Source organism: Lissotriton vulgaris, chromosome 2_1 (assembly GCF_964263255.1).
Source record: "Lissotriton vulgaris chromosome 2_1, aLisVul1.2, whole genome shotgun sequence".
In the NCBI taxonomy this organism is placed as follows: Eukaryota; Metazoa; Chordata; class Amphibia; order Caudata; family Salamandridae; genus Lissotriton; species Lissotriton vulgaris.
The window spans coordinates 1,721,573,861-1,721,586,242 of NC_141687.1; positions in this window are offsets into that span (position 1 = coordinate 1,721,573,861).

Genomic DNA, 12,382 nt, shown 5'->3' on the forward strand with positions numbered 1-12,382 from the left:
AGAATTGTAATTCTGTTAACCTTTATTCCTTTTTCTCCCTCGTTTAGGCATAGGATTAACCATAGAGGTAAACTATACCCACACTAAACACATGACACCAGCATGTTGTTGTTCTTCTTTTTCTTGTTCATTTTTATGTAGTTCTCACCATCACTAGGTCCTGATGAATCGCGGGATAATAACCCCATGCGAGAAACATGTTGACCAATCCTCCTTCTAGTCTCTTCTAGGGTCACGCTACCTAACCTGCCGTTACCTAGCGAGCTAGATTCACGTTTTTAACTGCAGTAGGGGGACCCCCAGAATGAAGTGTTTTTCCGGCACCCCCTGCTACATTTTAAATCACTTCTCCAGGAAACTTGCTGCCCTACCCACACACCCGCACTTCACCAATAGGCTGTTGGATATAAAAGATCTCCGCCAAAGAGCCCCTCTCCGAGGTGAGCCCGTCGGGGATTGCACCGCCTCCCCGACGAGGAGCAACGCCTATGATGAAGCATGACACCCTTTTGGGTGTGTGAGGCAAATACATCCAACGAAATGGATGCCCAAAGGTGTCACATACACACCTCCGGTCACGCCAGTCTTATTTAATTCCTCACTTTCCATAGGAACAGTTCAGCAACCCCCTTCTTGCTTTACCTGTAATTGACACGGGCACAAGCTGATACTGGACCTTCCTCCTCCTTGAGTGGTAATTGATGCCCGTTTGATCGATTGATCACCCTCCCTTCTTCTTGACGATTACTTTTGCACGGTGCAAACCGTGGGAGTACCATTCTGGCGGGTTAGATTGTTCATATCCCCCACTTCAGTGACTTTTATACCACATTGGTTAGTCACGATCTATACCCCATAGTGGGTATTGAATCTTTCCTTCTCACCCCTTTCTCCTATCCTTCCTTTGAAGGACCCTCTTCGACCAGGAATACGTCCCTTTGACCCAGCCAACATGGAAGGTCAGGGACTAAGTTTCGGTGAAGAAGACGCAGCAGCAATCATGAGAACGCCATCGCTCTTTGGCATTGATATAGAACAGGCTTCAGGGAGCAACACAACTGAGTGGCAATCCTTGTCAGATCTTAAACGGGAGTGGATAAGAATAACAATACATGGGACTATGATGGCTGAATACTTCAAAGCCAAAATTGCTCCCAATGGCTTGATCGTTAAGAACTTCCCTAGAATCTTCTGGGAAGATGGACAATTTAAAATCGAATGGTCTCAGGTCTCTTGGAAATGCACCCATGACCTCCTCATTCTCATTGTGAACACTGCAAAACGCTTAGCAGATGCGCTCCTAGTCCGCATTCAAGCGGCGGAGGCTGCTTTGAAGACCGCGGCTCAGAACACAGGTTTTAAAACCAAACTGGCTGAGTTAAATAAAGAAATGGCGGAGCATAAAGAATACCTTATGAACCAAAAAGTAGCAAAACTGCAAAAAGATATAAAAAGGTTTTCTAAAGAAAAGGTCTATCCTTACCTAAAGGATGACTATATCCCCCCGGGAACTAACTACAACTCAGACTCAAGTGCCACCTCGTCCAGAAGGGGTTCAAATAGTGGATCTGACAGCAGCGGGGAAAACGACCCTCCCAACATGCCACCAAGGGCTAAAAGAGGGAGGGGACGTGGCCAACAGAACTTCCAGAATTTCCCTCACCAAGGGCAGCCCATGGGCCCCCCATTTTGGCAATACCCACAATTCCCACAGTTTCAACCACCATTCGCTCCACAATATCCACCCTTCTTCGCACCTCAAGGCTCTACACGCCCCCCTTTTTTAGGCAGAGGTTGGGGCAGAGGGCGCGGGCGAAAGCGAGGCAGCGTCCCAGAGAAGAAAGTACAATGGGAGGACACACGCCCCCAGGGGATGGACACAAGGAGCACGAACCGATCAGGACCAAAATGAGCCTAGTGGTTAATCTTTCAGACCGTCTCCTAACAGAGAGCGAGGAAGAAGTCCTTCAAAAAGGACTTGGTTTTGTTCCTACACCCAGAATTGACCTATTCCAACAGACCAGGGAAATCCAGTCTTTTTTCAGGAAAATAAGACTTAAGGCCTTCTTCGAAGGCAAGCCCTGTGAACCAACAGAAGACTCTGGCCTACATAACCCATCAACTTTCACACCCCATAATGGGATGATTCCTAATGAAGTCTTAACATACGAACAAGCGGTACTCAAAGAAATCAAAACGCTGGATCGACAAACAAAACACTCCAACATCTCTCGGAAAGAGATGGATGTGTTAAAATCACTGGTAGAAGACCCCCTTATTACTATTAAACAAGCGGACAAGGGAGGTGCCACAGTCCTGATGAACACTGTAGACTACGAACTGGAGTGTACCAGGCAACTGAATGATCAACGGTACTATACACCCATCCCTAGTGACCCAACCCCACGCTAGCAGACCGCAATTACAGGCTTGGTGGTGAGTGCAGAATGCGAGCAATGGATCAGTAAAAAAGAGGCAGAATTCCTTATGAAAAAAGACCCTAGGGTGCCATATTTTTACATACTGCCGAAGATCCACAAAGGAACCAGACCAGTACCAGGGAGACCTATTGTCTCAGGGATTGATTCCGTCTTGGAACCACTCTCACAATTTTGTGACCACTTTTTGCAACCACTTGTGAAACGCATTCCCTCCTACATCCAAGACACTACTGATGTCTTACGCCTACTGAACTCCCTCCAGGACATAGGACAGATTGACCTCCTGATTACTCTAGATGTGGAGGCCCTCTATACCAGCATCCCACAGAGGGCCACACTAGAAGTAATAGAGGAACGGTTGGTGCTGGAAGCTTGGAACTCGAACACTCCACCTTCATTCATCATGGAATGCGCCACTTTGGCACTCACTGAAAATTACTTAGAGTTCAAGGGGAAATACTTTCACCAGACCCAAGGGAGTTCGATGGGCAGCACTTTTGCCCCTTCAGTGGCATGTCTGTACATGGCTGAATTCGAAGATAAATATATACATCATCAATCCAACCCCTTTCTAGATAACATCAAAATGTGGAGGCGTTTCATAGACGACATTCTGAGCCTATGGACGGGCCCACCGACTTCACACGAGGCTTTCTTTGAATGGGTTAATACATTCAACCCTTATTTACACTTCACCATGTCTTCCTCAGCGAAAGAGATTGCTTTCCTTGACTTGACAATAAGACTGCAAGAGGGGAGACTCAGCACCACCATGTATAGAAAGCCTACAGACCGCAACAGCCTACTCCATTACAAGAGCCATCACCCGAGGGCTTTACGCTCCAACTTACCATTCGGACAATTTCTCCGGATCCGGCGCAATTGTAGTGATGTAGCCGACTACAAAAAAGAATCCACCATTCTATCTAGGAATCTACTTGATAGAGGCTACCCGAAAAGTGAGGTCGCCAAAGCAAAAAAACGGGCCAGGAACAACAACAGAGAAGCCCTACTGGAAAGACGGGAGAGAACACCAGTCGAGAACCAGCCAATCACCTGTGTTACCACCTTCACCCCCCTGTCTAACAAAATCAAAAACACAATCAAACGCCACTGGGGTATCCTTAACACAGGTGACATGAGTCTTGAACAGCCTAGATTCGCATTCAAAAGGTCACAGAACGTGAAAGATATCCTGATTAGTACCAGACCCAAAACTACAAAGAAAGGCACTCAGCAGACCTTATGGCATCTACCACCCGTCACCGGCCATTACCCATGTGGCACCTGTGGGGTCTGTAGATACACAACGCCTCAAAAAACCATACAACTCTCTGACACGTTCAACTGGGAACTCAGGGGCCACACTAATTGCAACACCTCCCATTGCATTTACATGCTGACATGCCCTTGTGGTTTACAATATATTGGGATGACAACCCGCCCAATCAAAACACGCATCATCGAACACCGCAGCAACTTCCGCTGTAAAAAAACTCACACCAAGATGTGTAAACACTATGTGGAAAACAATCACAACGCAGACTCATTGAAGTGGGTAGTGCTGGAATCCAGTCCTAACTGCCCCAAGAATGCCTTGTTCCGGAAAGAGCAAAGGTGGGTTCACCGCCTCTCTTCTGATAAACAAGGCCTCAATGAGGACATTCCTTGGCACTCTCTGTAAATCAGCCACTGATCGCCCTGTTGTTGGTATTTAACAACAATTACCTAAATTTGCTCCCGGTCGTTGCTAACCTTCTTAGTTCAATCTGTAAGCTCCACTACTTCACCACTTCCTTTGTGCCTACTGGCCTACCTAACCATTTTTATTTGTTAAAATTGTATAGCGAACTCTAGTTCGCCAAATACTCCAGATATCATCTTACCATTGCATCATGGCCGACACTATCACCTAACTTACCACATGATTCATCCAGGGGGCGGACACTGGCGCAGTCCTATGACGCGGCTACCTATAAATAGTGCACGCCACTGAGCTTCTTTACCTATTCGAGCTCGGCGGTGATAGGTAGGTGAATTCGCACGGACACGGGAAGTTTGAGGTAAGGCATTCCCTTCCAACACACCATTGGATATCCCTTAACCCACTTCCAGAGATAACCTGTCTTGACCCTTTCTGGGGGTTTGTTATTACTCGAGTTTACTATGGCTAATAGGTTTATCTTCTCCTTCAGCCAAATCCAAAGGTACAACCCCGATGTACTGACCCGCCGAACACTCATGTGGTAATTAATCCCCGACCATTAGGTGAGTTAGGAGCGAGCTTTGAATCATCACCACTGTTTGGCCACTCACACCGATAAGCATGGTAATTTCTACTAGACTGCTGCTGCTGTTTTTTAGATCACTGTTTTTAATGATTCTTTACTACACTTTTTTCACGTACACAGTGTGTGTGTGAGTTTTACACTGCACGCTGCAACAACACAGGCATGTTTTAGTCGTGCTAGTAGTTCAACACCACCGCTAACATGCTGTACTATGTTTATGCCCTGGCTCTGACCTTATATGCTTACAGGAGAATTGTAATTCTGTTAACCTTTATTCCTTTTTCTCCCTCGTTTAGGCATAGGATTAACCATAGAGGTAAACTATACCCACACTAAACACATGACACCAGCATGTTGTTGTTCTTCTTTTTCTTGTTCATTTTTATGTAGTTCTCACCATCACTAGGTCTTGATGAATCGCGGGATAATAACCCCATGCGAGAAACATGTCGACCAATCCTCCTTCTAGTCTCTTCTAGGGTCACGCTACCTAACCTGCCGTTACCTAGCGAGCTAGATTCATGTTTTTAACTGCAGTAGGGGGACCCCCAGAATAAAGTGTTTTTCCGGCACCCCCTGCTACATTTTAAATCACTTCTCCAGGAAACTTGCTGCCCTACCCACACACCCGCACTTCACCAATAGGCTGTTGGATACAAAAGATCTCCGCCAAAAAGCCCCTCCCCGAGGTGAGCCCGTCGGGGATTGCACCGCCTCCCCGACGAGGAGCAACGCCTATGATGAAGCATGACACCCTTTTGGGTGTGTGAGGCAAATACATCCAACAAAATGGATGCCCAAAGGTGTCACATACACACCTCCGGTCACGCCAGTCTTATTTAATCCCTCACTTTCCATAGGAACAGTTCAGCAACCCCCTTCTTGCTTTACCTGTAATTGACACGGGCACAAGCTGATACTGGACCTTCCACCTCCTTGAGTGGTAATTGATGCCCGTTTGATCGATTGATCACCCTCCCTTCTTCTTGACGATTAATATTATGAAATGCCCAGGACTATTTATCTGAAACCTTTGTTTAAAAAGCTAAACTTTGTGCAAGTGCACCCGGCTTTGTTTTATCTACAATTGTTAAAACCTGATTGTATCCCGTTTGTGGCCGGTTTCCTCAAATGCGCATTGAGTTACAGAAAATGTTTGGACCCTTAAAATTCACTGTGACTTTCTGGTTCTTATGATTAGCAGAGCCTTTTCACTTTCTTTGCAGTGCTGCTGCAGTTTATTTGTTTTCTCTTTTATTATTCTTAAATATTGTATTTAATTGATTGTTTTTAAGTCATTGAATCTGATGAATTTTAAAATGTAACTTTTATGGTGTTTTAAAAAATGCCGAATAAAGTATTTGACTTGACTTGACTTGAGTCATGTTAAGTCGAATATGGGGTTCCCTGCTGATGATGTCCCGGGTGCTTCTGGTGGTTCCTTACTTCGCCAGTTCCAGTGCGCTGCTCCTGTGGTTATGCCTGTCCATCCTTGTGTCAAGGAGGTTTTGGATCGGGAGTGGAAGGATCCGGATCGCATTCTGCTTCCTCGCTTTATGGCTAAGCTCTATCCTCTTCAGGATATGGCCAAGGATTTGCCGGACTCTGTTCCTGTGGATTCTTTTGTGGCGAGTCTGGTGGGGCTCACTTCTTTGGCCGGGGATGCTATTGTGCGTGATCCTGTGGACGCTTCCCTGCGTAAGGTTTATTCTGGCTCTCATCTGGCTCTGCGGGCTGGCATCTACGGGACTTATGTTGCTCAGTCCCTGCTTTCGGACTTGAAGACTTTGTATGGTTCCATGGATAATGCCACTGACTGTTCTGATATTCTGGCTCACGTTGAGCGTCAGGTGGAGTTTCTGTCTGACGTTTCCTTCGACGTGGTGCATGCTTCTGCCCTCTCGGGGGTGCTTGCATTGCTGCTCGTAGGAACTTGGTCCTGAAGGACTGGAAGACAGATTCAGCCCAGAAATCTGCTGCACTGCGTTTGCCCTTTCAATGTTGCATGTTGTTTGGGGCGAAGTTGGAGGGCAGGCTGCATCGGCTTTTCAAGGAGAAGAAACATTCCTCCTCTTTCAAGCAGTCCTCGGCTGCTCCTGCTTTTTCGAAGCCAAAGACTTTTTTTCGTCCCTCCTCTCACAGGTAGTTTTCCAGGGGTCGTGGTCGTTTTCAGCCTGTTTGGGGTCGGGACAAGAAGGCAAAGTCCCCTCCTGCTAAGCCTCGTTCCTGACTATCTGGGGTCCGAGGTCGGATCCTTGGTCGGAGGTCGGCTTCGGTTCTTTCTTCCGGCCTGGATGTCCTCCTGTTCAGACTTATGGGTCCTGGACGTGATCCGCTTGGGGTACCTTGTGGAGCTTTCCAGCCCGCCTCCAGACTCGGGGGTCCGTCCGAATCCGTGGCCGTCCTGCCCATCCAAACGAGCGGGGCTGTCTCTGTGGGTCCGGTCTCTGTTGGACAAGGGGCGGTTCAGGTGGTTCCTCCGGGGGAGCTGGGTCGGGGGTTTTACTCCATCATTTTTCTGGTGCCCAAGGTGACTGGGGGGTTTCGTCTTGTTCTGGATCTCAAAGCCCTGAACAAATATGTGATGCAAATACCATTCAAGATGGAGACCCTTCAGCGGGTGATTCCCCTGGTTCTCCAGGGTCATTTCATGCGCTCTCTGCCTATTATCACGTGCCTGTCCATCCACTTTCTCACCCTTTCCTGCGGTTTTGTCTTCTGGGGGTGCATTACCAGTTCATGGTTCTTCCCTTCGGCCTGAGTTCGGCTCCCAGGGTGTTTACCAAGGTGGTGGCTCCCTTGGTGGCTTTCTTGCACCTCCAGGGGATGATGGTTTATCCATATCTGTACGATTGGCTCCTCCATGCTCCCTCCGCAGATCTGTCGTTGAGGGATCAGAGGTTGGTGTGTTCGGCCTTGCGGGACCATGGGTTCCTGTTGAATCTCCCCAAATGCCAGCTTCTGCCGTCTCAGGACTTGCTGTTCATAGGGGCGCGTTTCCGCACAGATTTGAATCGGGTCTTCATGCCAGTGGCTGGTGCTGTGACCCTGTGTTCCCTGAACATCGGTTTCTAGTGGGTCGCTCCTTCCGGGTCTGTCTTTGGTTGCGCCTTCTGGGTCTGATGGCGGCCACTGTGTTCACGGTGCCTTGGGTGCGTTTCCATCTTCGTCCTCTGTGGTCCTACCTGCCGGCTCGGTGGGATCCCTTGTCGGGGGACTTGTCCCTTTTGGTTCCTGTGTCTCTGTCGATCCTTCCTGCCCTGCGTTGGTGGTCTCTTTCGTCCAATCTGGACAGGGTCTTGCCTCTGCAGTGTCCACCTCCGGTGGTCCTTATGACGGATGCCAGCGCAATGGGCTGGGGGGCGACTTTGGGGTCGGAGTGCCTTCGGGGTCGGTGGTCCCTCCTGGAGGGTCATCAGTCTTCGAGCTGGCGGGAGTTGTCTGCTGTGTCGGGCTGTCCGGGGGTTTCGGCTCCTTCTGGGGGGCCAGCATGTGTTGGTTCGGTCGGACAACTCGGTGACGGTGGCCTATTTGAATCACCGGGGCGGTATCCATTCTCGGTCCCTGAACACGGTGGTGCCCCATTGATTTGCTGGGCGGAGTGCCATCTTTTGTCCCTGGTGGCTGTACATGTCCGGGGGGGTGGAAAATGGGGTGGCGGATGCCCTCAGTCGTTTTTTTCCTGCCTCCCTGGAGTTGGCCTTGACTCCGGTGGCCTTTCATCAGGTGTGCGTGAGGTTTGATCTTCCATTTCTGGACCTCTTTGCTTCCCGGCTTAATGCGCAGCTTCCCCGGTTCTTCTCCCGGATTCCTCAGGAGGGTTCTTGGGGGGTGGATGCCCTGTCCCTTCCTTGGCCTTCCCGCCTGCTTTACGCCTTTCCTCCTCTGTTTCTGATTTCTCGCTTCTGTCTCGGCTGCTGATGGAGGATCGGGAGGTGGTGTTGGTGGTGGTGGTGCCTTTCTGGCCCCGCAGGTCTTGGTTTCCCACTCTGATGCTGTTGGCTGTTCGGGGTCCGTGGTTCTTCCCCTTCCCTCCGTCTCCGTTACGGTCCTCTCCGATGTTGCCTCTGGGACGGCTTCGGCTGTCGGTTTGGCGGTTAAGAGGCAGGGGTGGCGGGATAGGGGTCTCCCAGAGCATTTAGCCTTGGCTATTCAGCGGTCTCGGAAGCCTTCTACCCTGCAGTCCTATGGTAGGCATTGGGGTAACTTTGAGCGTTGGTGTCTTGGCCTGGCGTTGTCACCCTTGGTTTGTCCTTTGCCGGATGTTCTTCAGATCCTTTGGGATGGGTTCGAGAAGCGTTTGTCTGTCTCTACTCTCCGGGCTCAGTGGGCTGCTATCAGGGCTTTTCAGGCCCCTTGGGGTAATCTGCCTGATGTTGATGGTTTGGTTTCTCGTTTATTGCACAGTTTTGCAATTTCCCGCCCTGTGGTGCGTCCTTCTTTTCCTCTCTGGGATCTTCCCTTGGTTTTGAGAGTTTTGTTTGCTGCTCCCTTTGAACCTTTGGAGGAGGTTGATATGACGTTTGTCACCCTGAAGGTTGTTTTTTGGGTGGCTATCACTTCTGCTCGTCGCCTGGGGAGCAGGGTGCTTTGATGGCTCGGGAGACTTTTCTGTCCTTTTCTGCTGATGGGGTGGTTCTTCGTTTAGATTCCTCCTTCGTTCCTAAGGTTTCCTCCCAATTCCATTGCACTCAGGAGCTGGTCCTGCCGGCTTTGAATTCGGCTCAGGTGGACGAGGACGACCTTCCTTGGTCCTTGCTGGATGTTTGCCGGGCTTTGCGGGTCTATGTTGATCGGACCCGTGCCTTTCGGCTTTCTTACTCCCTGTTTGTTTCTTTTGGTGCTGTCTCCAGGGGTTGCCGTGCTTCTTCTTCTTCCATTGGGCGTTGGTTGAAACAGGGTATTGTTCTGGCCTATTCTCTTTCTGGTTCTCCTCCCCCGGCTGGGGTTCAGGGGCGTTCTACTTCTGCTACCTGGGCGGAGGTTCGTGGGGTGTCCCTTTCTGAGATTTGTTGGGCCGCCACTTTGGCTTCGGCTAATACCTTTGTTAGGCATTACCGTATCCAGAATGTTCTGGGGGATGACACTAACTTTGGTTTAGGGGTTCTTAGGGCTGTGTGTTCCTGATTCCCCTTGTTTTCCTTCTACTGTACTTTTGTTTTCAATAAATTGCTGGATTTTGCTGTACTGTTGTGTCCTGGTGGTTTGTTGTTTGATGATGGCTGGTTGCTTCTTGGGTATTCTCACTGTTTAGTATGAAGGGGACGAGGACAGGAGGGACCTGGGGTTAATGTCCTATTACTTACTGGTAATCTTCATTACTCCGGGTCCTGTTGAACTCGTCCCCTTCATACCATCCCTCCCTCCCGGGCTTTCCGGCCCTCAGCTTGGGCTTGGTGGTTCAGGAGGCATGCTGGGTATTGTACCCTTATGTATGCCATATAGGGAGAGGGAGGGGCATACCAGCATTCCTGCTTTCTTTTTTTTTCTGTCTAAGAGAGGGTTAATCTCACTGTTTAGTATGAAGGGGACGAGGACAACGGGACCCGGAGTAATGAAGATTACCAGTAAGTAATAGGACATCACTAAAAGTAGGCAAAGTTCCATTCAAATGATTAATGATTTGACTAAAATGTTAGTAGATCGGTAGGAGTATGGTAACTGTACGGACAGTATTTGAAAGAGTGGAAATAATACAATAAACAGATAATTGTGGTTTTCACTACGTTTTTTGAAAAAAACAAGTCGTGCACACCTTTGTAGGAACCCAACTATATTTAAATAGGGCACTCTAGTTATTCCTAAAACTAATTAAATAGATTATTAAGTCTTGTTTCTCACTTTGCATTGTGGTACTTGTAGTTCTGTATTTCTGATAGGAAACGTGCAAGGGGAAATAAGCACTGGGTGAGCTTTTCACAGCAGATATGGAGACAGTTGAGATATCCATATTAAAAATGTTGTCCAAAGTGTGAGAATGAGATTTTGCATGAAACTAATTTTTCACGACAAAGGCAATAGGAGTTTCAAGCCGCAAAATACAAAAGTGGCCTGAAATCTGACACAGAACATCTTTGGAGATGGCACTTGGTTTGTCCAACATCAGGTGTAAGTACTTTGTGCAGTCATTTCACTTTCCACTGAAATCTTACTTGAAGAGTTTTGTTATAAATACAACACTATGTGCAACTAAATGCAAACAAAAATTTCATTCACAGTCTCAGCACTGCCCTACATTTGTGATTACAATACTGTGTCATACATTACGTATGCGAATTACGTATGCGGACATCACATTTCATTTCACTGCAAATGGATAACTGTCATGTATACAGAAAAACTGATAACTATTTTATTATGAAATTCATTAACTTTTTGCATTCACTAGATGTAGTCTGATGGAAAGACACAGGTGAACGTAAAGTATTAAAATAAACATGTACATACACATACACAAAAAACACTTATTTCTGTCTACAGGGTTTCCTTCGCCATGTTAGAATCATCTGTTGGGAAAGTGGTTTATTATATGGTGTGGTAGTTCGACCTCACTGTGTAATAAAGACACAAATCCATATTGGGTCCAGTACGGTTCGTTTGAATAACCTTAGCTCCATCCTGGGTAGCTGTGGCTCTGAGTGAGCAGTCGGGCTTTATCAAAGGAACAAGTGTAAAGCATTAAGAAGTACCAAAACAGCTGAATAAGCAGACACAACACAATAAAAACCTGACACCAATTTATAAAACTAGGTTCTATTTTATCTTTACATAGAAGCTTCAACTACAACAATCCACTAGAGGGTTCTGAAGATAAACATTTTTAAAGGAACAATAAATCACATATTTTCACTTAGCACAATGAATCATAATTACTGCCATAGCTGGAAACTTTTCCAACTTTTATACAGTTGCAAACAACTACTCCGACAGTCTAGGGGCGACCAAATCCAGCAGGGAGCTAGTACAGGGACCAGCAAGGTCCAGTTCAACAGTCACCTCGCAGTCAAAGCAGTCTCCAGTCCAGTTCCAGGCTCTATGGGCGAACTGCCATGGAGTTTAATGGATTGGTCCTTATGCATGGGACACTGGATGCTGAAGATACTCATGGATGCTGAGCTGGTGACGCAAGTTCATCCTGAGGTTGCCCCGCAATCCATGGACACAGTGGGGCTACTTTGGCTACAGGAGTCGATGTCCCTCGAAGTCTTGGAGACGTTCAGCCAAAAAATGTGGCCACTGGTCTACTGGTTATGGCAAAACGAGCTGTTCCCTTTAACAGGTGGTAACTTCTTAGCTGGGCCATTAAACTCCATTCCGACAACTCTCTCAGATCCAGCAAACATGGGGGCAACTGTTGAGGGTTGGGTCTCAGTCTCCCAGGATGCACTTCAGTGGTCAGTGGCGATCAGGCATTCTTTTCTACCAGTCCACTAAGGCAGGCTTCTTCATATTTTATGGCCATGTAGCTGTACTAGGAAGTCAGCCAACTGACTTTTGGAGTCACTTCTTCTGGCTGGGGTGCAGGGACAACCTTTCCTTGAGCCGGGCACCGTATGCACCTTCCTCTCTTTGCTAGCCCAAGGACCAACGGGTGCAGTCCAGTCTTTGAGGCTGCCTCTCTTTGCTGGGCCCAAGGAATAGCAGGCAGTC